Raw genomic sequence first — 25,576 nt, 5'->3', positions numbered from 1 at the left:
TTTTTTTTTTTTTTTTTTGGTCCAGGAATTGAACTCAGACCTCTCTCTGCGCTTGTGAGGCAGGCAGCAGAACCACTGATCCTAGGCCCACAATGATTTTCTTAAGTGAAGCGCCCCATCTAGGCAAGTAATAAAAAATAAAACTGGAGATAGACAAACGTTCTATAGAAAGATAAATATGACTGTACATTATTAGCTCCTCACAGATATCAAGATAGAAAAAAAAAATCAAGATTTTTTCACCAATGCTCAATTGTATTTAGCTGAAAATCCCGATTTTAAAGTAATGGCTCAGTCCTGAAAAGGCTTGCAGTTAAGAGATTTGGGAACTTTTGTTTTGGATGGAACAGCACTCCAGAAAATGTATATTATATGCTAAAGTTATTTTAGATAAATTTATACAATTGTTGCTTTTTTGCATGAGGCACCAATGAGCTGCAGGCATGACTCCAGCAAACATTCTGAGGCTTCCTGTGCAAAGCTATTAGTAAGGCCCAAAGCAACCTTGACTATTGAGAAAAAACACACAATTCCCGGGACAAAATGTATACTGGATGACATTTTATGATTCACTACCTAATTAAATAATAATCATGATAGTATAAACGTTAACTTGTGAAAACATCCGTTCTAAACTTTCCTGATGATTAGTAATAAATTCACTGAAAAGGTAAATGAGACATAATATTCACAACATTATATTCTGTCATGCATTATTAGAATTACAAAAATCTGCTCACAACAACATTACTGTGGAATCTTACAATAATCAACAAATCTCTGAGTATATGTGTGTTTAAAAGTATTTTATGTACAAAATAACATGCATTAGCACCATTTATTCCAACTGTAGAGGAAAAGTGAGATCACACAGAGAATAGGGTGAAGAATTTTTCATTAAAAAATCAGAAAAATAATTAGTAATCAAAGTGCAAAAGTAGCTGTGAAAATGTGGTCACATTGCAGAGCAATTCATATTAGTAAAGGGTCTAGCATAGAAAGGCACAAATGAAAGTTGAATTATGTTTAATTTCATACATATACTCAGTACCCAAGAATACACACAAAGGATGTGTTGACGTGTATTTATTATATGCCTACTGTACGCCAGGTACTGTATCAAGTATTTGGTTAAATTACAACACAAAACAAAGTATCTGTGCCCACATGACACCATACTCCAACTTCCACTTATCAATAATTTTCACATCAGCATTATACCATGCATCAGCATGTTCTTGACAAGCTCAATCATTATTATTTACAGTTCAAAGCACAGAATACAAAAATACTATGAAGCAAATGCAGGAAATAAGTGTGTATAAATTTTAACCACTAAAATGAAATGTGAACGAACTACATCCATCATGAGTTCTTCAGGTAAAAAATATTTTCAACTGAGCCAAACTAAAAATCAAATATTTTGAAAAGCAGCCAACTAGTACTGTATAGCATGAAGTTTGCCTGCAAAAACAACAGTCTCAAAAAAGTCTCAAATCTATAATCTAAAATTATATCTTACTTAAATCCAAAGCAAATAAGAGATGAGAAAGAGTAAAATTAAAAATTGAAAACAGGAAAAAGAACAATTAGTTGTACTAAACCTTATATAGAAAATTTCAAAGAATCCACAAAATTAACTCCTAGATCCAGTAACTGAATTTAATAAAGTCATATCATATTTCTACATCCTAGCAATGAACATTTGGAAGCAAAATTTAAGAGTACATTTACAGTATATGGAAAAAGATATATACTTAGGTATAAATCTAACAAACATTCAAAACAGGATATTCATGCTGAAAACTACAGAACACTGTTAACAGAAATAAAAAATGTATATAAATTGAAATCTGTGTGTACAGGGACTACAAGATTTAGCATAATAAAGATGTCAAGTTTTTCTAGATTGATCTATACAATTAAACAGACTCCAATAAAATGCACCAGAATTCTTTGCAGATATGGATAAGCTAATTTTGAAAGTTGAAAAAAGGTGAATAGCACAAAGTTCTGATAAAGGCTAAAGTACAAGAATCATGCTGCTTGAAGTTAACATTTAATATAAAGCTGTACTAATCAAAACAGTGTTGTACAACCAACATTGACGAACATAATAAACATAGATGAACAGAAGAATGGAATAGGACAGAGTCTAGAAGTAGACACAAGCATGGCTTTTTTTTTTTCCTTTTTGTACTAGGGGTTGAACCCAGGAAACACTGAGCTACATACTTTTGTTTTTCTTTTCAAACTTTGAGACAGGTTCTCTTAAGTGGAAAGGTTGGCCCTGAACTTGTGATCCTCCTGCCTCAGCCTACTCTGTAGCCAGAATTACAGACATGCAACACCATACCCAGTTGCTGACTGATTTTTGCCAAAGGCACAGAGTGAATTTAAAGAGAAAGGAGTCTTTTCAACATGGTGTTGGAAAAACTAAACATCTTCATCTATAAGCAAAACAGCCACAATAAAGATCCTTCTATTGAACGCAAGAGAGGACAATTTTACATGTAAAACACTTAGAACTAAGAGGATAGAATAAAATCCTCATGTCTTTGGTGTAGGCAAAGACTTTTTAAGATATGAAACAAACAGGATTTTTAAAAAATTTTAGAACATGTCCTGCAAATGGCACCATTAAAATAAAAACCAAGCTACTGACTCCGAGAACATTAGTCAACAAAGGACAACAAACAGTCCAATTAAAAAACTGGCAAAGACTTGGATAGATTCATCAATGAAGCCGATAAGCAGCCTACAAACGAGCAGAAAACAATTTGTCGAACAGTACATGAGTTGATATGTTAACTTAAAAAGAAAACAGTTATGAGGAAGAAAGAGAGAACCAGAAATACAAGGCACAGGACAGCATGTATCTTCTATGTCAAATCGAAGAGGAGAAACTGATAACCCTAAAAGTGATAGGTACTAACTACACTTTATACATGATGAGAGACAAAGGTAACTAACTTCTAAAGCATCTCTAGCTCTTAACTTACTGTTCCATGGTTAAGTTCACATTTAACATCTTGCTATTCAGAAAATAATGTCTACATTTTATAGTATTTTTTAATTATTTCAAGAGTCTTATCTGTGCCTTCCCCCTATAATATTCATCATGGTTCTAAATAAACCTCATTAATTCCACAGTCCACATCAGTCTACCCATTACTGGGACTTTCCCCAAATTTCTCAAGCATCCTTAACTTCAATTCCAAATCAAAAAGCACATACCCATCACAATTATTTCTATGGGAAATAACTCTGGCTTTTTGATCACACATATCTCAGAAAGTTGATTCCTTTCAATTTCTGAATAACAGATAAAACTGCTAATTTGGGGAATCAAGAGACACTTACATGGAAATACCCTCACCTTTCATCTCATGGACTATTACCAACTGCTTCTCCCAGCCTGCTTTCCCTAGAGCCTGAAACCTAGTACCTGCCTGTCCAGAGTACAATGGAGAAACAAAGAGTATTACTTCCAAGATCTCTTTGAGCTAAAGGTCCATAATGTATCAATCATTGTAAAACCCGACTTGGGCAAAAACCTGTCCCAAAGTCCAGTGTAGAATAAAGGCTACACTCTTACAAGAGACACACAAGTAAAACAATTGTCCAAGAAGAGACTTTGTTTCTCCTGCATGAGGAGACAAATTCATCCCACTCACAGCTGCTTCAAAGTACCTCTAACGGATTTAAGCAAAAGCAGTTCATCCCCAGACACACACTGCCCTCCCTTGTTACCATTAAACAATCCCAGGAATGATTAGCCTTGAAGTTTGGAAAATGCAGCACATGGTTTGACCACCAGATCTACGCATGTCTTGACTCCATCACTAGCTTCACCACTTCAGTATCTAATTAGGAAACAGAGAATAAAGGATCCTAAAGTGTAGGACGCTAATGTAGGGAAAGACACTAAAAACTCTACAACTGAATTTTGAATAATAGAGTAAGACTTTTCTCTGTTGTTTTACATCACTTCAGCACTAAATGATTTAGTACACTTTTTAAAAGGAAGCATAGGTCTGTGTAACAGAAAGTGACAGCTAACCTGGTTCTTTTCAGATTCACATACAAAAGAGGAAACTCAAATTACTGAAATATCACATCTTCTATTTGTACTGTACATTAATAGCATGGGAAACCTTCATGGTTCCAAATAGTTGCCACTCCAAACAGTACCAAGAACAGCTAAACTTATTAAATTTCCTTTTTTAATAATCCACATCACTTTATTTTTGTAAGCTCATATGATTACTTAGAGCTAGATTTAATAATTCATCCAATCATTTGTCCAGCAAACACACAGCCAGCTGACTTATGAGGCCCTGCAGGACCCTGCCCTTGCCTTCCCCAGGGTCATATTCCAGTGATATTTGCCTTGCTGGAACTGTGTCGATCCGTGAAAGACAACAATTGTCCACAACAGAGAACTGGTGATGTGTTTAGTAGTGTCTGAAAACCAATTCCAAAAATTCTAAGGAAACAACTCATAGTTGGCATTTCATAGGGAATTAGCAATGCTTCGCCAATTCCTGTAGTCCCTTCAAAGAACAGCGTGTCACAAAAACACAAGATATCTTGCGAGCCCAAGCAACACAGTGGAGGGGAACAACGGTAAGTGACCTGTTAAAAGGGGCAGACTCCACCTTCTGTAGCCACAGACTTCACCCAGATGTTTGTGACAGCCCCACTCTCGACCTCTGCAACCCATTAACCCCAGTCCCAGCTCTCCCTCTGCCGACAGCACAGCCCACTCAAGAAACCAACTTTCATAGCTCTACATCACAACACAAGCATGCATCCTGCTCACACTGAGGGCTGACGCTTGTCCCTGATCCTCCGACATCTCCCTGAGCCAGCTGGGCAAACCACTTCCCAGGATCACAGGGACTGACAGCAGGGTTTTGGAGGAAATAAAGAGAGCAGAGAAACTCAAGGAGATCGGACACAGCCTGTGTGACAGTAAGAAGAGAAGGCTTCAATATGTAGGTGAAATTTAAAAACACACGAAAGGGGGTAGGGACACCTAGACAGTATCACATGTGGTGGGTACAACTCCTATTATTCTCCACAGAACCACCTTAACCTGAGACCTTACTGCACTTTCCACGCTAGTTACCTTTGAAGGACACAAGTAAACTCCTGACTCACTGGGGCACAGCTGGAGAGAACTGTGAACCACACACAGGCCTGCAGGGAAATCTTCATCTTCCACACTCAGGTTTTTGGCATTTAGCTACCGTAACCAGAACTGTGTCACTTACATAAAGCACACAGGCTCAGCAATACCTCAGGAGGAATGCAAAGTTTTATAAAGTTCGCGACTAAAACTAAAAGAAGCTTCCAACCTGGAAAGAAAAAGTGTATTTTGTTGTGTGCATACACACAAATGTGAAACCATATAGTATATGTGATCCAGAGCATCATTTTTCTTATCAACCTCTAAGTAATTCGTAAGAAAGTATTTATGAAATGCACAACTAAGTGAACCCTCTCCGGAAACATGTATTACAAATAAACTGTCTTGTAGAAAAAAGCCAGGCTAACACAAGTAGTTAGGCTACTGTACACAGGGACCAATAACTTTGTGACTAAAGGGTAAAGAACAGCGAAACTTTTAATTCACACTTACAATTCTTTTTCTCCCACTGAGTTTACTGGTACATTTTAGGTATGCAGTACAGTTCCATTCATCACTGGGATCATGTACCTTTACGTGACAGGTCTTGGTTCTCATTTTCTCCCCATTCCCTTGCTGTCCCTTCACCCCCTCCACCCTTCTCTATTTACAAAGACTTTGTTTCCATTTTTTCCTTTTCTCTTATTTTTTTTCTTTCCCCTTATTTCCTTTCCCCTCCCCTTCCCACTTCCCCTACACCTTTAGCCCTTTTATTCCTACTTCACATTGTCAGTTGAACAATGTGGATCTTATTTACTTTGTTTTTCCTACCAGAGAAACGATTCAGTATTTATACACGTCACACTTAAAATTCTTAAAAGATTTCATTAACCCAATCCCATAGTTATTGAGAGTTATAGTATTTTAGGCTACGAAAAAGAAAAAGCAGTCTTGAATCCTAGGTGGTCATTCCACACACATAGTAAATACACTCAGCAATATAAGTCCATGATGCTGGGAGACAGCCCACACTGTGCTGACCAGCCTAAGCTCATCTAGCCCTGGAGGACTTGCAAGCACACGTAGATCAATAGGCACACCCTTTAAAAACACACTTCTGAAGGCAATGTATTAAAAAATAACTTCAGAAAGCTCCAGACCATGGTGACATAAATGAGGAAGCATAACTTGTACACAATGCTTGTTGCTTCTTCGCATGGGATTTCTGTACTATCTCCAATTACAGTAATGCGCTTTTCAGGAGCAAAATGACATGAAGATGCAGTTTATCTTCCCCAAACTAAGATACAAGCACTGGGCAAATTAGGTGGAGAAAAGGAGAAGTCTACAAGGGATAGTAAATGTCTCAACACCAAGATAAGCAATGGAGGAGGCAAAAGGCAAGAAAGGAGACAAGATCAGGCAGCAAAGCAGAAAAGGGAAGCAGTTATGGTGAGGGCATCTGGAAAACTCCAATTCTGTTTCCTGGGTGACTGAGGAAAACTTCCTTGAGTCTTGACTTCTCTTAAGCCCCAAGGAACTAGACGGGAGGGAAATATAATGCCAGCTCCAAAAGGGAATCTCACTTTGGCAAAACAGACAGATGGCCAGAGCTGTGTAAATGACATATGTGGACTCTCAATTTGTGGGCCAGTTCCTCCTGACTATCCCACCTGCTGGCTGACTGCAAAAGTTTCAGAGGATTCAGAGGCCCAAGCCACTGATTCCAAAATGCACTCATGTAAATTCCACACAGTGAGAGGCAAAAAACACTCAAGTCACTGAAATACGAAGATATGGACTGGATGCAGCTCAGTGACGGAGTGTGTTAAACACGCAGGAGGCCGTGGATACAACTCTTAGTATTTACCAAGAAATTTAAAAAAAAAAAAAAAAAACTCAAAGTTTCTGCCGCTAGAACAGCAGCATCTAGACAAACCAAAGCAATTATCTCTAATAAAACCCTGATCATAGATTACTTTAAATCCCTTGGGCCTTTAGTTCAAAACATACCTGACTACAAGGGCTTTATATTCAGTTAGCTACCATATAAAATTTCCCTGGGACCTCAGACTTCACTTCTCTCTTACCCTGAATCATCCTATTCATAAAATAGCTTCTCTCTCTTTTGGAGCTGCTTCTATGTCATTTTCTTTGATCTTCACAACAATCCCATATGATACTTGCCAGTATTCTTATTTTACCGGAGAGAAGAGGAAGTTCATACTATTCAATAAATAGTTACGTGTTGGATACATGAATGACTACCAATGTCAACCGATTAACTCAACCACCACTCACCTGAAACAACTACCAAGTATGCTAGCTCCGACTTAGGACGGCCAGGGGTCTTAAAGGTGTTTCCATTCATCAGACAACTCTACCAGGTCAGTATAACTAACCTACCTCACAGGAAACAAAGGCTCAGAGCATTTGGTCTGCCTGTCATCCCAAAGCCAGTAATGTCAGAGCCGTGCTCAACCCAAGACAGTGCCAGCCCCAGGTGGTTCTCCTCACACTGTGCAGTCTCCATGAGCTCTGCTCTGTGGAGGCACAGAGTAGAGACACATACACAAGCACACTCCAAGGATTTCACTCAGAACACAATGGTTCATTAAAACAGCAAGAACAACACTTTTGAAGTAATGATCCATCCTTCTAGATACCATGAGTAATGTATTACGCCCCCTATGCAACTCTCTGAATCAAAGTTGAGCTCTACTACATACAGTGTCCATTCCAACCTCTCCTAGCTCTGTTCTTGTCCCCCGGGGCCTCAGATTAATCTGCTCCTTCTGCTAGCTCTCCCATCATGCGAGTGTGGCCAGTTTCCCACTCAGAACACTATACAGTCTCACACTAAACTCCTTTCCTGTAACACTGCTTAAAATATAACTCTTCCTCCTAACTCCCTACCAACGAAGACCATCACTACTGAGCACGAGGGAGGAACGCATGAGTGGAATGGGAAACTTCTCCCCGGATACCCTGACCTCACATCATACCTGGCCACTCTGCCTTCATCTCCTCTCTCACCAAGTCAGCTTGCCTCTTGCGCTGGATCTCCAGGACTCCATACTTCCATCGCCACATTAAGGTCTGCCCTCGGCTGCGGCGGCAGGTGTCTGTACAGCTGGCAGACAGACAGACATTCTGCCCTTCCATTTTTTAACCAAGTGAACTGTGGGCCATCAGTAAGAGCTTTACTCAATAGTCCTACATTCCTATTCCAGGACAAACTACATTTCTTCCCCTTGGTCTTGCATGTCAGTGGCCCTGTTCGTGCCTGTGGTACATGTTTGGAGACCACAGAACCGCCTTGAGCCAGTCCACACTGCACACCTGGGTGTGCGGGACACCTGCCCAAAGATGCAGGGGCAGGGGCCTGTATGTGTTCTGTTTCAAAGCCTACATAGAACATCAGATTGAGATCAGCCCCTCCATGCCACACCTGGACCGACTTAACCAAGTCCAACAGGCTGAGGTGTGGCGTAGAGGGGGTGGAATGTGAGACGTCCACGCTGTGAAAGACTGGAGGTTTGGGGAGATGATGAGATGGAGGTTTTCTAAAATGTAATTTTAGCTTAGAATATAAATACTTTTAAAATAAGACTAAAAGAAAGTAACAGTTCAGTTATGAATAGTTCTTAAAAGCATATGGCTCTGAGGATAATTAAGGAATTTACTTATTTACTCTGAGCTTAATGTTAATTTATATTCCAATAACATAACACATAACATACCAAAAAACAGATAAACCTGAACCATGTCTGAGAGCTTCAGTCCAGTTTCTCATAATTCTCAAGATCTTTACTCATACACAACCAGCGCTGAGACTCCTAAGTCAAAAAGTTTTTAAAGGATGACAATTTACTGATCTTTTCTATAGTTTCATACTTTCAAACAAGTCATCACACAGCACACAGATTGGTTGGGGGGGGTGGAAGAACAAACCCAGAGCCTTGTACACTCTACCCCACCCTAAACTCCCAACCCAGATTTGTGGTTTCTTTCATTGAAAAATACGCATTTTAGGCCGGGCGTGGTGGCGCACGCCTGTAATCCCAGCACTTGGGAGGCTGAGGCAGGAGGATTGCTGTGAGTTTGAGACCAGCCTGGGCTACATAGTTCCAGGTCAGTCTCAAGTACATAGTGAGACCCTGTCTCAAAAAATCAAAGAAAGAAAAATATGCATTTCGAGTCATCCTGGTGTGTGTGTGGTCAGCGTACTCTTCATTCTTTATAGTATTCTACTGTGTGGACGTAGCACAGTTTGTCTATCCATCCTGTTATCTTAGCCAGTTTTTGACCTTTTTAACTAAAGCTGCTATAGACATTTGTATGTAAGATTTTCTTTGAATATAAGCTCGCAAGGTCAGCTCATAAATATCTAGGAGCTCCATTTCTGGTTGCTATGATAAGGATACTTTTAACTCTGTGGGAAAGAGTGCAGCATAAAGAGGAGTAACTGAGAAGGCCTGAATCTGGTCTGAACGTGACTTTAAAAGTGAGGATAGGAGGATAGTGTATTCTCTTTGTACCCCTGACGTGATGAAAAAGGCACTTTATACCTCAGTGTTCTTCCTTCCCCAAATCCATAATGCAAGTCTAAACATTAGTAAAACCTTAGGCATCCTCACCTGAGGGACAGTCTAAAAACAATGTGACCTATACTCAGACCTGTCAAGGCCATCAAAACCAAGTATGAGAAACTGTCCCCGCCCAGGGTACTATAAGGAGACATGATAATTCATGGTGTCCTGGGACAAAAGAGGAACAGCAGGAGAAATTAAGGAAATCGGAACAAAGTACAATTTGTAGTTATAAGCACACCAATTTTGGTTCACTGGATGTGACAAATATAGCTTACTAAAGCAAGATGCTAACATTAAGACAGGCTGAGTGTAAGAGATCTGAACTCTCTAATTTTTCTCAAAAATGTGAAACCATTCTAAAAGTAATTTTTTTAAATATGGAAATTTATTTCATATGAAAATGAAACTATTCCAGTAAATTCTTCATGATTTTTATCTAAAAAGATCAAGCCTAGATGTCGCTACAAAGGTAATAAAAGGCAAGAATTAAACAATTTGCAGTGTCTATTTTACAAGGAAATAGGCCCGTTGGAAAATGGGAGGCACTGGTAATCACTTAGCCTCATGTGGTCATACATGACTTTCCAGAAAACTGAAATAGTCCTAGGAGCAGTGGCACAGGGAGGGCAGAGCCGCAGGTTCCTGGCACTTTGCCCTCTGAGCACTCAAAGTCCTCCCAAGACCGTGATCAGCGGAGAGAAACAATCTAAGTGAGACATACAGGTCAAGTCACTGGGGGCTCCGGTCAACACACAACAATCCGAGATGGCCACACTGCGGCCCGCGCTGTCCCAAGTAAAGAAGGTCCCTTCCTACACCGACAAACTCCCCATGGGGAGTATCAAAGCAGCACGCGCACTCAACCTCCTCTGGCAGTGGCGACGAACCTACGGCACACGTGCTGTATGTAGCAGGATATTTATACCCCTGAAAGCGCCAAAAGTCTCGCCTCACTGCTCTACGGCCTCCTGCGGCATTTCCCTGGACACAGCAGGGCACGGTGGCCGGGCCTTCGTAGGTGTGCCCTCCTGCATTTACATTCCACAACTCATACTGCTGACCTGGCTTCTGGGCTTCGGCAGCCTCTGTCGGGCACATGGCTGTGGCTGTGACTCAGAGTGGAGCCACTTGTGTCTGCTGGGTCTACCAACTGCTCAGAAGTACAGCCTGGCCATTGCCGAACAGGTCCACCATGCATACTTAATGTGAAATTTGACATTGCTTCTCGGTCTTTGGGCTAAGACCAAATGTCTTTATAAATTTGTCAGAGGAAGATGAACCATGTGCTGATCTACCAGAAGAGATAATCACTTGAGAGTCCTGCACAGAGGCTGCATTAATCAGGGACCATTCAGAGACGTGTGCACACCTACCCTCTTCTGCATTTTCCAGGGCTGAGCACAATGTTAGGACAGGCTTTAGAGAGCCCAGTAGGTGCTGGATTCTGTCCTTCCAAAAGCACCAAGCCTCTCCTTTATCAGGGATTGCCAAGCCGCAGCTAGCTCACCAACACCAGGCCTGGGGATTTCCAGTCCAGCTCCACTAAACCCCCACAAGCTCTGCATGAGCAGCATTCTTCCTGCTTCACAAGACGGGGTCCTCCTCTCTCTCCCAGAGCGTTAAGCTGCACCAAAACAGGCATTAACTGTAAACCAAGCCAGTTTCTAGAAGACAGGGACTGCGCCTGGAGGGTGACACATACCACCGCAGTGGTCACCCCCATGCAAAGCGCCCTCAGAGGAGCACATCATGCTGCCGACCACAGCCTGGAGCCCCAGAAGCTGAAGGGAGTGAGCCACACAATTCTCATTCTACACTCAGGAATGAGTTTCCTGATGGCCCTGACCCCGCATCTACTCAGCCACACATAATCAGAAACACAGGAGACTGCGAGCTATCTGCCAGGTCTGACTGCCAGGATCAACAGTATTACTTTGGCCTCTCTCAAAAAACTTGTCATCTTTAGACACTTTCCAACTGCTTTCTCTCCTGTGAAAACACACAGGTACATACACATATTTGTATGCACACATTCATTTTAGTACAGAGAACCAACCCCAAGGAGTTCACAGCAGACCTGAGGCTGGGCCTCCAGACAGATCCTGCTTTTCGTTCACCTGCACCAGTCAACATTTAAATTAAACCCTAACCAAGTGCTATACATTTATATCATCGATAAACCTAAAAAGTAGTGTAATCTATTTAAAAAGTATGGCTAGAATCTCAAGGAATCAGAGACTTGACTTGTCTTGACCCAAACCAAAAAGAGGTGTTGCCAGGCTTGACTCTGATCCCACATTTAAGCAAAGGCAGTATCTGAACCTCAAGTCACTTGAGAGAATCCGCACCAAATAGCAGTCAACCCTGTAGCCACTCGCTCTTCTTCTCCACACTGACTGGGGGCAGGGGCTGTTGAACTCAGGACCTTGTGCCTCCAGGCAGGCGGCACCACCAAGCTAAATTCTCAGCCCCTCTTCTCCACACTCTGAACAGGTCTATTGCACTACGTAGTGTCAAGAGTCCCTGATGATGTCTAGAACAATTTTCCATTAAAACTTTACAACCTTTTATGTCATCACTGCTCCAGGATATCAAGAAATTTACATATCTCTGTCATTCCCAAAAAGGAAATAAACTCACTTTCTTCTCTAGGTGATTGACAAAAATGCCACCGGCCCTGGCAACAGGCTAATGTGCACTTCACCCAGGAAAACCAATTCCATCCATACCTTCAATTTCCTCATCAGAAAACTCTTCCTGACCATTAACTTGAGGGCACAGAGTTTAAATGGCCCATACTTTAAGAAAAACTAAACAGACGGCAACTTCCCACCTTGGCCTCACTTCTGCCTGTGCCTCTCTCTTAGGAGGAACTAGAACAGGTCTCTGGTTCTCTTCCCAGCGCGTGGCCCTTCTCTTCTCCCCTTCACATTCCATGGTTTGAGATGACTCCTGAGGACCACAGCTTCAAATGACGCAGCCCTTCCCTTCAGCCTCCTGCTGCCTCCCACCATGCCCTCTCCACGGGAGCTCCTGTTAGCCAGGAGGCTCACTTACTGCTCTGGTTCACTCTGTGCCATTATTCCACTCTGAAACCTTTTTCTCGAGAACTTCCAAATCTTTTCTCTGCTGGGTACAACCTTCTGTCCAAAGCACCCCATCACACAGTCTCTGCTGCCTGTGCAGTCAAGCCCAGGTTTGACCTCCTGTCATTCAACTACACAATGCATCTCACAGGGCAGGAGCTGGGGCCCTGGTGGTAGAGGTGATGGGCACCAGGCAACATGGGTGTTCTCATGTGCTCTTCTTCTCTCTGAAAGTTAATGCCCTTCATCCTCAATTTCTTAATAATTAAAAGGAAGATAATCACAGCAATATTTACCTAAAAGGGAGCTAGTTAGCACAGCATCTGGCAGAGAATAAGCCCTCGATAAATGAGAGCTGTTACTAAGTAGTTACTGTTATGCTCTGCTCATTCTGGATGCCCTGGGAGCCCTTAAGCTCTTTACAGAAAAAAACACTCACAGAGGCCAGCTGAGGGCTAGGTACATAGCCTCGTCTTTCATCTGCTCGGGGCATATGGACAGATCAATGGCCAACAGTGACCTTTAGTGCATAATGAGACTGTCTTCAATTAATTCCGTTAGTTTTAACCAACAGTAAGAAGGAACATTTCATGCTCATTCTGTCACAGCCCTCATTGCCAGGTGCCCAGCAGGGGCCACTTAAACATGCCTTACATTCCTCTGCAAGTTCCTCCAATTAACAAGAGCCCAAGTGCTCAGAACACACAGGCACATGCTCAGGGGTCACCACTTCATGATGTGGCACGTAAGACAGTACTGCGGCTTTTTCTGACAGTGCCTTCTTGGAAAAGAGGAAGGCAACGGAGGAGTCAGGGGTTGGAAAAAGATCACGTCTACAGATCTACAGGTCACGTCTCTATGACCTAGACACTGTCGCTCAAAGTGTCATTCTTCTCCACGAATAACGCTAGAGAGCAACTCGGACTCAACCGTGCCAGTGTCACTCAACCCACCACTGGTGCCTGCATCCTCACAGGGACAAACACAAAAGAGCACCAGGCCTCTCCTACGTCCCACTGTGCTGATCTTGGAGTAAATAATTTTTATTTCAACATTCCCTAGCTAGACACCTGGATATCCAACCTCCTGTACTCTGAACTATCGTACTCCTGGATCAATGAAAACACAAGCTTGACAAACAAGCTAAAGACAATTCATGGTATTTCTTAGCACACTCCTGATACTTGGCCACAAAACCAAGAACCAACTAGTGGCTTTTTGAACTTTAAATTTACTGCTTGCACCCACAGATACTAACCAAGTAACGGCAAAGAGGAAATTGAAGATATTATTAAGTACTTTTCAATACTCAGAAATTTCCATACACATGGACATCTTCTGATTCAAATGAGGACATTCTGGCTTATGAGTGAGAAAACTGATGTTCTGTAAATTAAGGAGAAAAAAGCACAAGAGGCAGCTGGGGTTCTCTCTCCCAGGTCCTTCTCTGGACTGCACTTGGCCAGTTCTTCCCGACCCTGCTGTGACTCCTGATATGGCAAAGCAGGATGTTTATCACTCACCCACACAGCAACAGGTAAGAGCGGCTCCCTCAATGTGTTCCCTGCTTGTTCAAAGACCTGTCCAAACTCTGTATCCTACTTACTCAATGACTCCATACGTGAAAATGTGTAGATGTGACCTCACATCTAGACTACAGGCAAGCATTACCTGTACCCTTCATTCGGATAGGGGAGAGACATCTAAACAGGTGCAGCTACCAGAATGGATAAATGATATTCTTCATTCACATAGTCAAGCTCTGCACAAATACTCTTATCTTTACTAAATTTACTGGTATATTTCAGGCATACAATACAGTTACATTCATCATTGGGATCTTGTACCCTTACATGACAGATCTTGGTTCCTATGTTTCCCCATTCCCCAGCCCTCCCCTTCAGCCCCTCCACCTTTTCCAGTTCACAAAGACTTTGTTTCCATGTTTTTCCTTCTCATATTTTTTCTTTTCCCTTTTTACCTTTCCCCTACCCCCTCCCCACTTCCTCTACTCTTTTAGAACTTTTCTTCCTATTACACAATATCAATTACACATTTTGATCCTTGTTTACTTTTACTTTTTCATACCAGAGAATTATCCAGTATTTAGACACGTGTGACTTAATTTCACTTAAGAGTATGGCCTCAGTGTGCATCCACTTAGCTATGTCTCTAGTTTTTTGTTCTTTATGGCTAAGTAGTACTCATGGTTTTTTTGGGTTTTTTTGTTTTTTTAATAACATCTTTATCCAGTCTCCAGTTGATGGACAATTGGACTGCTTCCAAACTGTGCTGCTGTAAACATGGGTGACCATATAGTGCTGTGGTAAGATTCTTTTAATTCATAGAGGAAGATACCCAGCAGAGGAATAGCTGGGTCAAATGGGACCGCAATCCTAGTTGTTTGAGCTATCTCCATATTGATTTCTACAGTGGATGCAGCAGTCTGCACTCCCACCAATAATGAAGAAGGCTTCCTTTCTCCCCACAACCCCGCCAGCATATTATTGGTTGATTTCTTGGTAGCAGCCCTTCTTACTGGGGTGAGGTGGAATCTCAGTGTTGCTTTCATCTGGATCTCTCGAATAACCTGTGGTGTTTAACATTTTTTCATATGATTATTTGCTGCTTTTACTTCTTTGAGATATGTCTGTTCATTTGAGATGACCATTTTTGAATTGGATCTTTATATTTGGAGACTCTGATGTTTTTGAATTCTTTATATATTCTAGATAGACCTTTGTCTGAGGAGCAGCTGGTAAAAATTTTTTCCCACATTGTGGGTTTTCTCTTAGCTCGCTGGTGATTTCCCTAGCAGTGCAGAACCTTTTAAAAAAAAAAAAAAAGAGAGATTCCAATTGTTGATTCTTTGTGTTAGTTCCTACACAACTGAGGGTTTGTTCATAAAGTCTTTTCCCATGCCAATATCTTCGAGAGTTTTAACTTATCTCTCAGCAAGTTTAGTGTTTCTGTTTTAATATCTGTAATCCACTTGGGATTTTAGTTTAGTTAATGGTGAAAGATAGGGGTCTACTTTTTATCTTTGACAAGTTGAAAAGCCAGTTTTCCAACACCATTATTAAAGAGGCTATCTTTCCTCTGGGGAAGGTGTTTGGCTCCTTTGTCAAAGTTGAGTACCTCTGGAGTTTCTGTATCTTCTAATCTGTTCCACTGATCCTCGGCTTTCTTTTCCAGTACCCTGCTGTTTTTATCACAGTGGCTTTGTAGTATAGTTTCAAGTTGGGGATGTGATACCCCCTGCCATGTCTGTCTGTTGCCTAGAATTGCTTTTGCTATGCTAAGTCTCTTCTGATTCCAAATGAATTTTTGGATTGTTTTCTCTAGTTCTGTAAAATATACGGTTGGGATTTCAATAGGCATAGCATTGAATCTGTATAGCAGTTTTGGAAGTATGGCCATTTTCACTAGGTTGATTCTTCCTACCCAGGAACAAGGGATGTCTTTCCATTTTCTTATATCCTCTTCAAGCTCTTTTTTCAGTGTTGAGTTCTCATTATAGAGGTGTTTTGTTTCCTTTGTTAGACTAATTCCTCGATTTTTTTGGGGGGGGGATGCTATTAAGAAAGGGATTATTTCCCTAATTTCACTCAGTGAGCCTGTTATTTGTGTACAAGTCTGTTGATTTTTGAGTATTTACCTTATATCTAGCTACTCTACTGAATCTGTCAATCAAGTCTAGAAGTCTTTTGGTGGAGTTCTTTGGGTCCTTTATGTAAAGTATCATAGGACTCTTCTAATCAAGTCAAATCATCATTTATTAGGCACCAACTAAATACTATAACTGTGGTAGGAGCTGTGGGAAATCCTGACCTCACTGTTAAGCGTTCCCACATGCTCACTTCGGCAGCACATATACAGCTAAGGGGTCCCTAACTCCACAGTTTCTGATACACTGCTTGCCTCTGATTCACATGCTGAATGAGGGCACTGTACACAAAAAGGGGTAAAACACCAAGTCCACTACTAAAAATTGATTGGCCTTGAGCCTTAGCTTTTGCGACGGGATCCTTAGATTACTGAGCAATCAGCTTGTATTAGTGCAGACCACTCAATGGTGTTCTGAGTGGAGGAGACAGCTGAGATGTAGCTTAAGGATCAGCAGGGGCAGAGACAGCCCTCTTTAATCAGAAGTTTTAATGAGGGAATACTGATTAGAGATGCTGGACATCTACAAACACCACAATTTGACTCCATGCTAGAAAGAGGCTGACAGTGGGCAGAGCTGAAGCAAGCTGCTCTGACACAGGCCTCAGAAAGGCCCACTGCCACCTTTCCTGCCCCCCTTACCCTAAGTGGCTACACGGTCGTGCTTCCCCAAGGCCAGAACTTTTGATTTCACAGTACTGAGGAGAGGGCAACAACCAGCTGGGACTTGAGTCCAGCACTAAGGAACCTTGTAATAAGCAGAAGTCTTATTACACTGCACCAGGCAAACCCAAAGCCAAATCACTGCTTTAACATGCAGTGACATCTTGCAGGCAGATCTGTCTGTAGCAATCACCGTCTTGGGATCTTTGAAAGTTTAATGGTAACTAAGATTTACTGAAACATTTTCTAGTTTCCAGTTGCCACACTCAGAAATTTACATGTACTGGCTTCATTCCACAGCAGCACAAATGGGGGGGCCTCGATGTTCTGACACCAATTTAGAGAGGAAGAAAGTGGGTTTTCTGTTGTGTGAGCCAAGTCAAATTTAGGCCTGTATTTGCTGACTTCAAGATCCAAGTGTGATAAGGGCTTCTTATCTTTGTCTTCCTTTTTACAAGTCAGTAATTTTACCTTCATGTTCTTCCTTCCTAAGCATCCTATTCAACCTGAATATTTCTGAGTTCCTCAGACAACCCACTACTGCTTTAGAATCATGCTGGACTGGTTTGGCAACGTGGGGCAGTAAAACCACCCCAGTATCAAAATGGTGCCTGGTATTTTAAACAGTTGGGCCAGTTGAGTAATATAAACTGAACAAAATCTCTTATAACGAGAAATAATTAGTGAGAAAAAAGCAAGTATGCATAAAAGAATACTGATAATAGCTGAATATTCTCATGCAGCCATACACTTACATTTAGCATTCCTGTTTATCTGCAGTCAGGCTGCCTGATCAAACTTACCACACAGATCAATGATATCTAATCCAATCCAATGCCCTTAGCCTGGTAATTCGAGATAGTGCAGAGAACAACCAGTGCAGAGCCCTTAAGTCCTTGGCAGCACAGACCATGCCACTCTTCCTACCTGTTGTCTTTAGGTCTGTTTCATCATAATCTACCATTTTCTCCTGGAGTTTAAGTGTAGTGTAATTAAATCTATTAATCTTTGGATAAATTCTCAACAGCAACTTGCTCCAAGCACTTTACAGTCATTTAAAGCTTTTATTACTACTCTCCAAACACACACACACACACACACATACCCCAGACAAGTCCATTTCTGAAGTCTAAGTACTTTCATAACAAAAGCACCTATCCCTGTGGACATACAGAGAACAGGCTGCTCACCCCTCAGTGAGATCAGCACTCAGCCGCCAGGGTGTAGTAGAGAGCAACAGGCACATCATCAATAAAGAAAACACAATGGGTGTTTTTCTAAGTGGCTTCAGTCACAACAGTACTACACATCCCTATGGTGTTTTGCTGCTTGTACAGAGGCCCTATGCACACAAGCGTGTTCTAATTTGCTAATATCTTTGCTAATGTTTTAGCAACCTCTTTAGCTGCTAAAGAACTTTCAATGACACAGTCAATGAGGGGCTGGCAGATTTAACAATTGTGAGAAAAATATATGCACCCCCTTTTTTAAAGGAAAACTGCTTTACCGACTTATAAAGTCAATGTAAAATAACCAACAATAATGCAGTACTATTGCTTTGTACTGCAGAGGTCTTTAAACACAAGAAAGTAAGGGGAACTGAGCATCATGACATTTAACAAACAAAAGTTTTTCCTGGATACTTAATTTCCCCTATTTTGTCAAGACTTGGAATTGTGGATTCTTTGCAGAACTACAATGGAGTGGAAAGCTGGATTCTAATGCTTACCTAGCCGCCTACCAAGTAAGTTATTTTCTGCAAGTCTTAGACCTCTCCAGGTTCTTTTACACCTTCACAGAATTATAATAACTCCACTTTTAATCTCATTGCAAGAAGTACCAAATTGGAAACAGATACACAGACACCGACACACACACAATTGCTTTAAAAATTATAAAATGTAACACAAATGTAAGAATTTATATATTATTCTCTGTAAGAACAAGCCTGGTTTCAACCTCTGCGACACAACAATGTTGGTAAATTTTGTCTATTTTCTACCTTTGCTGGCAGGTGTCCCCTGTTTTGTTAAGGAAATGTATTCTTGGTTGTATTCCTGACCAGTGTTCTTGGGTTGAGGCCCTACAATCTAAGTTCAGTCCCCCCAAATGAAATCCATCATCATGTCAGATACACCTCAACCCACACACACACTGCTTCCCCCCAGTGTTTTCTTACTAAATGCATTTAATGAGCCCATTTGCACTTTGTAAATGTTGACCTTCCTAAGGTATGGAATATTGGAAATCTTAAATTGTAGTTCATAAATAGTTGGGGTTTATTATTTGTTTTTGCCCTAAAGGCATATTAAAGCAAATTAAATTCATAAAGCTAAAAGGGCCTTATAAACGTTGATTTTGGTTTGTTTTTTGAGACGGGGTCTCACTATGTAGTTGAGACTGACCTGGAACTCACTATGCAACCCAGGTTGCTCTTGAACTCACAGCGATCCTCCTGCCTCAGCCTCCCAAGTGCTGAGATTACAGGCATGCACCACCACACCCAGCAAAAGTTGATTTTTAATCATGAATAAAAGTTTTACACTACTTTATATTAATACTTTGTAACTCTTTTTTGTTTTGGTACCAGGGATTGAACTCAGGCCTTGGAGCTTGCAAAGCAGGCAGCAGAACCACTGAGCCAAATCCCCACCCAATACTTTGTGACTCTTAAAGAGTGCTGCTGTCTTAAGTGAGAAAAGCACTCACACATTTATGTGTATTCATGGGCACTCATCCTCAGCGGTATCCTTGACTATTTAATACACATTCCTGAAAACAAAGATGGAAACTACTCATCAAGCTATATGCTAAGAGAAGCATGGGATTTCAAGGGTCTTACCCTTCACTTTCTTTACTACTAGTATATGTTTGTGACATAGGATAATTACATGCAACTTGAGAAATTTGTACATACATATACTGCGTCTTTATAATTTTTACCCAGCATTTCCCTCCTGTCTTTCCCTCTTCCTTTTCTAGATCCCATCCCATTCCTACCATCCCCCTTTTTTCTCTTCAAATTATTTAGATTGTGGGTTTCTCATATAAGAGAAATCATGTGACATATAACCTGTATCTGATTTATTTCTTCGCAGTATGGCCCAAATTTTTTAAGTACATGTATCCAATAGTTCATACAAATTGGTGGGCTTTTTCCCTTCAGGAGAAATATAACTAAATTAATATATTTTTAGTCATTGAGTTTAGAATTTATGGATCCTTTTCAAAAAAGAATAACTTAAGCTACTTCATTACTACTTACAGGAACACGGTTACTGAATTAATGAGTACAGAAAAATACAGCTTTGTAAAGTCACAGCTACAAAGGGTACTAGGGATTCAATCTGGGGCCTGACTGAGCTACAGACTCTGGCCTAAAAGATAACAGACTGTTGTATGTTTGTGCATGTTTCCCTTGAGAAAGAAGTTTCCACTGATGCTGAATTCAGAAGTGACAGATCTCCACACAAAGGTTTTTTTAATCAAAAGTTTTGTTTAAAAAAAAAACCTAAAATTTATCTTCATTGTATGGACCACACCAGACTATTAACACATGCTTTGCCCACTTTAACAGAAAGCGAATATTGCCAAGTGAAACCAAGAAAGAAATGAGAAGCCAATAAATGACCACCACACCACCTTCAAAACTGACCATTCACACAAATATTTACAATATGCGTCACAGAAGACATTAAGAAAAAAACTATATTAACTCATAGTTGGAATGGCAGATTAAACGCATAATTTTAAAAGTTTACTTAAGTAAAAGAAACTAATTGAAACCTTCAAAAAAAAACAAACAAAATTTTATACAAAAAGACATTTGCAAACGCTGACAGTGAAGATAAGCCTGTCTCCACCCTGCCTGCCCCAAACACCACAGATAAATGCAAGGCTGTACAGGTCCCAGAGCAGAAAGTACTTGAAGAATGCACAAGGTTGGTGACCATGCAAATTCAGATATAAGATGTACAGAAGTCTTAAGTTTCCAAACACTTGCTTGGAAAACAGAAAAATTAACCAGTATCTGTCAGAGGCTCTGTTCTCCCTAAAGGCATATACAACAGTATCAGGCACATCGGACCACCACAGTGTCTTGAAGTTTTCTTTTTTTTTTTGATACCAGGGATCTAACTTGGGTCCTTGTGCTTGCGAGGCAGGCAGCAGAACCACTGAGCTAAATCCCTGGCTTGAGTCCTGAAGCTTAGAAGCAGCCACGTTCAGTCCACTGGTGGGCCCCACCATGTGCCTGCCCAAGTCCCCTTCAGGGACCTTGGGAAGCATGAAGTAGTTTCCTTCTGCTTTCACTGTTACAGCTCTCTAATACCAACCTCACTTCTTTTGGTAGCACTTTTTCTTCTCATAATCTGCACTTCTATGATAGGTATTTTTTTCTGCACCTGACCCTAGGTCACTTTCTCCCAGCAGCCTATTTCTGAGTTCAGAGGTTCCCACATCACATCAACTCTCTCTTAAGTGATCACCCATCATCCTACTGTTCCTGTTAGTAGCCTACATGCCAGAATTTTAGATTCCTGTGCTTTCTTGGGATTACTTCAATTGTCGAAGTGAAGGAATAATATTCTAAGTGGTTTTTGATGATCTCATTTCTGTAGCTAAGCAACCACAGTGGTAGCAAAAACCAAAAAGGTTTACAAATCATCTTATACAAACTAAATACAATCTAATTTTTTCATATCCACATTTTTACAAGTTCCCATCTAGTGAGCATGCAAATACTACTTTTTAAGAAAATAGAATGCTCTATAGTTTTAACAACCACTGTTACCATCATTAAGCAAGAATTATCCCAAAAGACACAAGTTAATCTTGTTATCACATTCACAAATTGATAGGCACATACTCAAATATCATTTGATGGAAAGGAACATATCATTTCTGAGCTAAGAAAAATGAATAAACTTCTGGCAGAGATAAACATTAATTATGTATCTAGCAAAATGCCTCAGGAAAAATTAACGAATAATGTAATCCAATTAGTTCTTTAAAGTGTTATAAACACAGCTTAGTTTTAAGAGTAATTTGTACCCATAATCAAAACCATGAAAATCTCTTAAAATCTTAATACTAAAATAACCATACATGGATATAAAATGCAAAACAGGAGAACATTTGGGATAATTTTTGGCTGATATTTTTAACATATGCCTGCTTATTATTTACTCAGCTGGAGTATATTCCTTTCTTCCTATATAAGTTGAGACTAACTTTCAAACATTTCTGGTGAAGGCAGCTTTAAAGATGTCAAGATATCTAAAAATAACAGCCCTCAAAAAAAAGCTATTAAGTATCTGCCCAGGAATCATAATTCAAGCAAAATCTGATTTCAAGACAGGAGATTAAGTTCAATCTCTTCTCTATGCACTACTGTAAACATTCACACTTAGTTAAAAGAAACTCCAGGGAACTAGTAACACCAATGACAAAATTAACAAGCCGCATATGTAGAGTTGGGTTGTAAAAGCTGTGACATTAAGAATGTGTTTATATAAAAACCACACTCCTTGGTCTGAGGATATGGGAGGCAGCTCAGAAACCATCTAATAACTCAGTAGAATGGCTTCCACTTCTAAACTCAAAAGGAAACCGGGTAGTTACCCTGCAAACTGTGTCAGGACCTGGCATCTCTGTTACAGAGATTGCAATGTGAGGAAAGACCACAGATGAAGTCGAAATGGGTTTTTCCTCCACTCTCCAAGGGTGGACTCTCCACAGTCCATGGACACAGCGCGAAAGTGTGGGAGATGGGAGTCGTGGGCACCAATACTGGGTCTCTTCCTGTGTAACTCTGCACCTGTCGCTTTTTGTGCTCAGCCTCAGTGTGATCACGTGTCAGGTGGGTACTCAGGACAGGGAAGTGGCTTCAGAGATCCAGGGAAGACTGCAACTCTGCAGAGCCATTGAAAGGAGTTCACAGGGAGCAGAACATCTGAGTTCTAGACCTTCTACTGCCATAGCTTCAGGTTTTACTGGTTTACTTGGTGGGCTCTAATAGGTTTGATTTGAAAGGAAATGGGATAGAGGAAATCTTTTCAAAACACAATTTTTAAACATAGGAGTCTATTTTGTTGCATATAAAAGTGCCGGGTATTCCTGATTCAATAACTTTCCCTTATCCTTAGCAAAATCAGCCATTCATCCCAAATGTATTGCTAATAATGCTTCATAAAAGTACATCTTCTTTGGGGATTTCAAAATATTGGCTAGTAAGGAGTCCTGTAGCCCTATCACCTACGTACAAGACAAGAGAAAACAGGGCAAGTGGAGGCATGACTGAGCAACATACAATAGTGCCAGGTCGTGGTCATGCACATTTTTTCATCAAGAAATCCCGAGCTTTTTTATTGAACAAAGCAATATAACTTTATAAGTTTAACAATTTCAAAAGAATATGAAGCAAATTCAAATTAATATACTTAACATAGTTTATAGTGATTCAGCGCCTCAACAGAAGACGCACATAAAAATCATAAGTAGAAAAGGGGAAGGGGAAAGGAAAGAAGGGAATGGAATTAATAGAGAAAATGAAAAACATGGAAATAAAGCCTTTGTAAATAGGGAGGGGAGGAGGGGTTGAAGGGAGGGCAGGGGAATGGGGAAACAATAAAGAACCAAGATACATTATATAAAGGTAAAAATTTCCAGCGATGAATGTCATTATACTGTACACCTAACATGCACCATAAAATTAATTTTTAAAAAAAGAATCATGAGTAGAAGTGCTTCAGACAATTTCTCCCACAGGAAAATCACTATGGCTTTAGAGAATTTTGGCAACAAACACACAGAAAAAAAGCAAACACAGGCCACCCAATTATTTTCTGCCAAAGGAAAACATACCCACTGGACCCAGAGACAAATTTTCTCCTGGAAATAAGCCCAAGCAGCACAGTACATCTTTGAATAAGTAGGCATATGGTAACCCCAGATATTCGGGAAGCAGGAGGATGGAGAATTTGAGGCCAGGCAAACCTGGGCATCTTAGTGTGTGCGTGTCTCAAAATAAAATTTTAAAAGGGCTAGAAATTTAGCTCAGTGGTAGAGTGCTTGCTCCAACGAGCAAAGTCCTGGTTTTAATCTCTAGAGCACAAAAGGAAAAACAAAAGAGTAGACATTTGGTACCGTCAATGGCCCCTGCCCATAGTACGGAAGCCAAGTTTAACTCTGACTTTAAGAGCCTAAGTGATCTGAGGTGAAGCCCACAGGTCACACAGTAACCCTTGAAGGGATCCTGGAATAAAGCAGAACAGGATCTGCACCCCAGCAAATACTCCAAGGATCCTGCGCTGGATCTCAGTTGATCTCCTGGCCACATCGCAACATCCACGTGGCCACAGATGTCTTCACTCCACTCAAAACTGGACCCCTCAAGCAGTGCCTAACATGGACAGAGTCCCAATTCCCACGCCCAGGACTATCACCCATCTACAAAGTTGTCTAGAACACTTTGCAGGGATGAGTCTCAGAAATACTTCAATCCCCTCTGAGGCTTTTCCCTGCCTTGGGGATAGTAAAAGAATCACACAGAAGTTTGGTGGGAGGATCAAATGCTGTGGACGACTGACTCCACGGAAATACTCCAGTGCACTCCACCAGTCTGTGTGGCTTTCCACGTCTCCTTCCCTACTCCTACTACGCCAACTTTATTACATTTTTTGCTGGAACATTTTTCTCTTCTTCTCCATTTACCTACCAGCCTCATCAAATCTAATGTCACCATCCTTGGCAAAACCATCACCAGGCACAGAAACATTCTGCTGGCTAAACCGTGACAAAATTCACCCTGATTTCAGAGACAGTATGTGAAAGATAAACAGCAAAGGAGTTAAAGACAATTTTAGAACAAATGTTTTTTTTTCCCTCCTCCTGGAATTTCCTTTCCAGCCCTGGGTTCCTTCCCCATTGCTGTCCAATGATACACCTCCACTAGGTGTCATAAAGCTTCATAAAGTCAGGCACCACGCATCAGTTCCTCTACCTCTTTATAGCCACGGTGCCTAAGAACAGGTACTGGGGACAATGACAAAATGACCCCTCATTACACCCAGACTGTGAGGAGAAAAATGAAGTAAAACATGGATGCTTTCTAAGTGAAGTTTTGATTATGCTGAATGTCACCCATCCTCTGTCACCAGTCTGGACAAAATCAGAACTCCAAGCAAACTTGCCACTAGTAGAGAGAGGTCCATCTGACAGGCAGTTCACAGACACCTGTTACATTCATCTCACGGTTTGCCCTATTTGTGCTGCTATGAAATGTTGCTATTAATGATTGGTAGCCATTCTCATACAGTGCTTTTCAATAAGCTAAAGTGTCCCATATCACTTCTGTGGCATTCAGTAGGCAAAAAGAAACCTACAACACTCTTCAGTGCAGATGTGCTGGAAAGACAATATATTTTTTTACT

At 40.8% G+C, this 25,576-nt stretch overlaps 1 protein-coding gene across 1 annotated transcript in view; it reads right to left on the bottom strand.

Annotated features, from left to right (window-relative positions):
* The window catches only part of Dip2c (disco interacting protein 2 homolog C), a 304,786-nt gene that overhangs the window by 194,998 nt on the left and 84,212 nt on the right, over positions 1–25,576 (bottom strand). The window lies entirely within an intron of this gene.

The sequence above is a fragment of the Fukomys damarensis genome, unplaced genomic scaffold (genome assembly GCF_012274545.1).
Source record: "Fukomys damarensis isolate Sample0158 unplaced genomic scaffold, DMR_v1.0_HiC HiC_scaffold_10, whole genome shotgun sequence".
Classification (NCBI taxonomy): Eukaryota; Metazoa; Chordata; class Mammalia; order Rodentia; family Bathyergidae; genus Fukomys; species Fukomys damarensis.
Note: the sequence above shows the minus strand (reverse complement) of the source record. Positions and strands in the feature narration are given on the sequence as shown.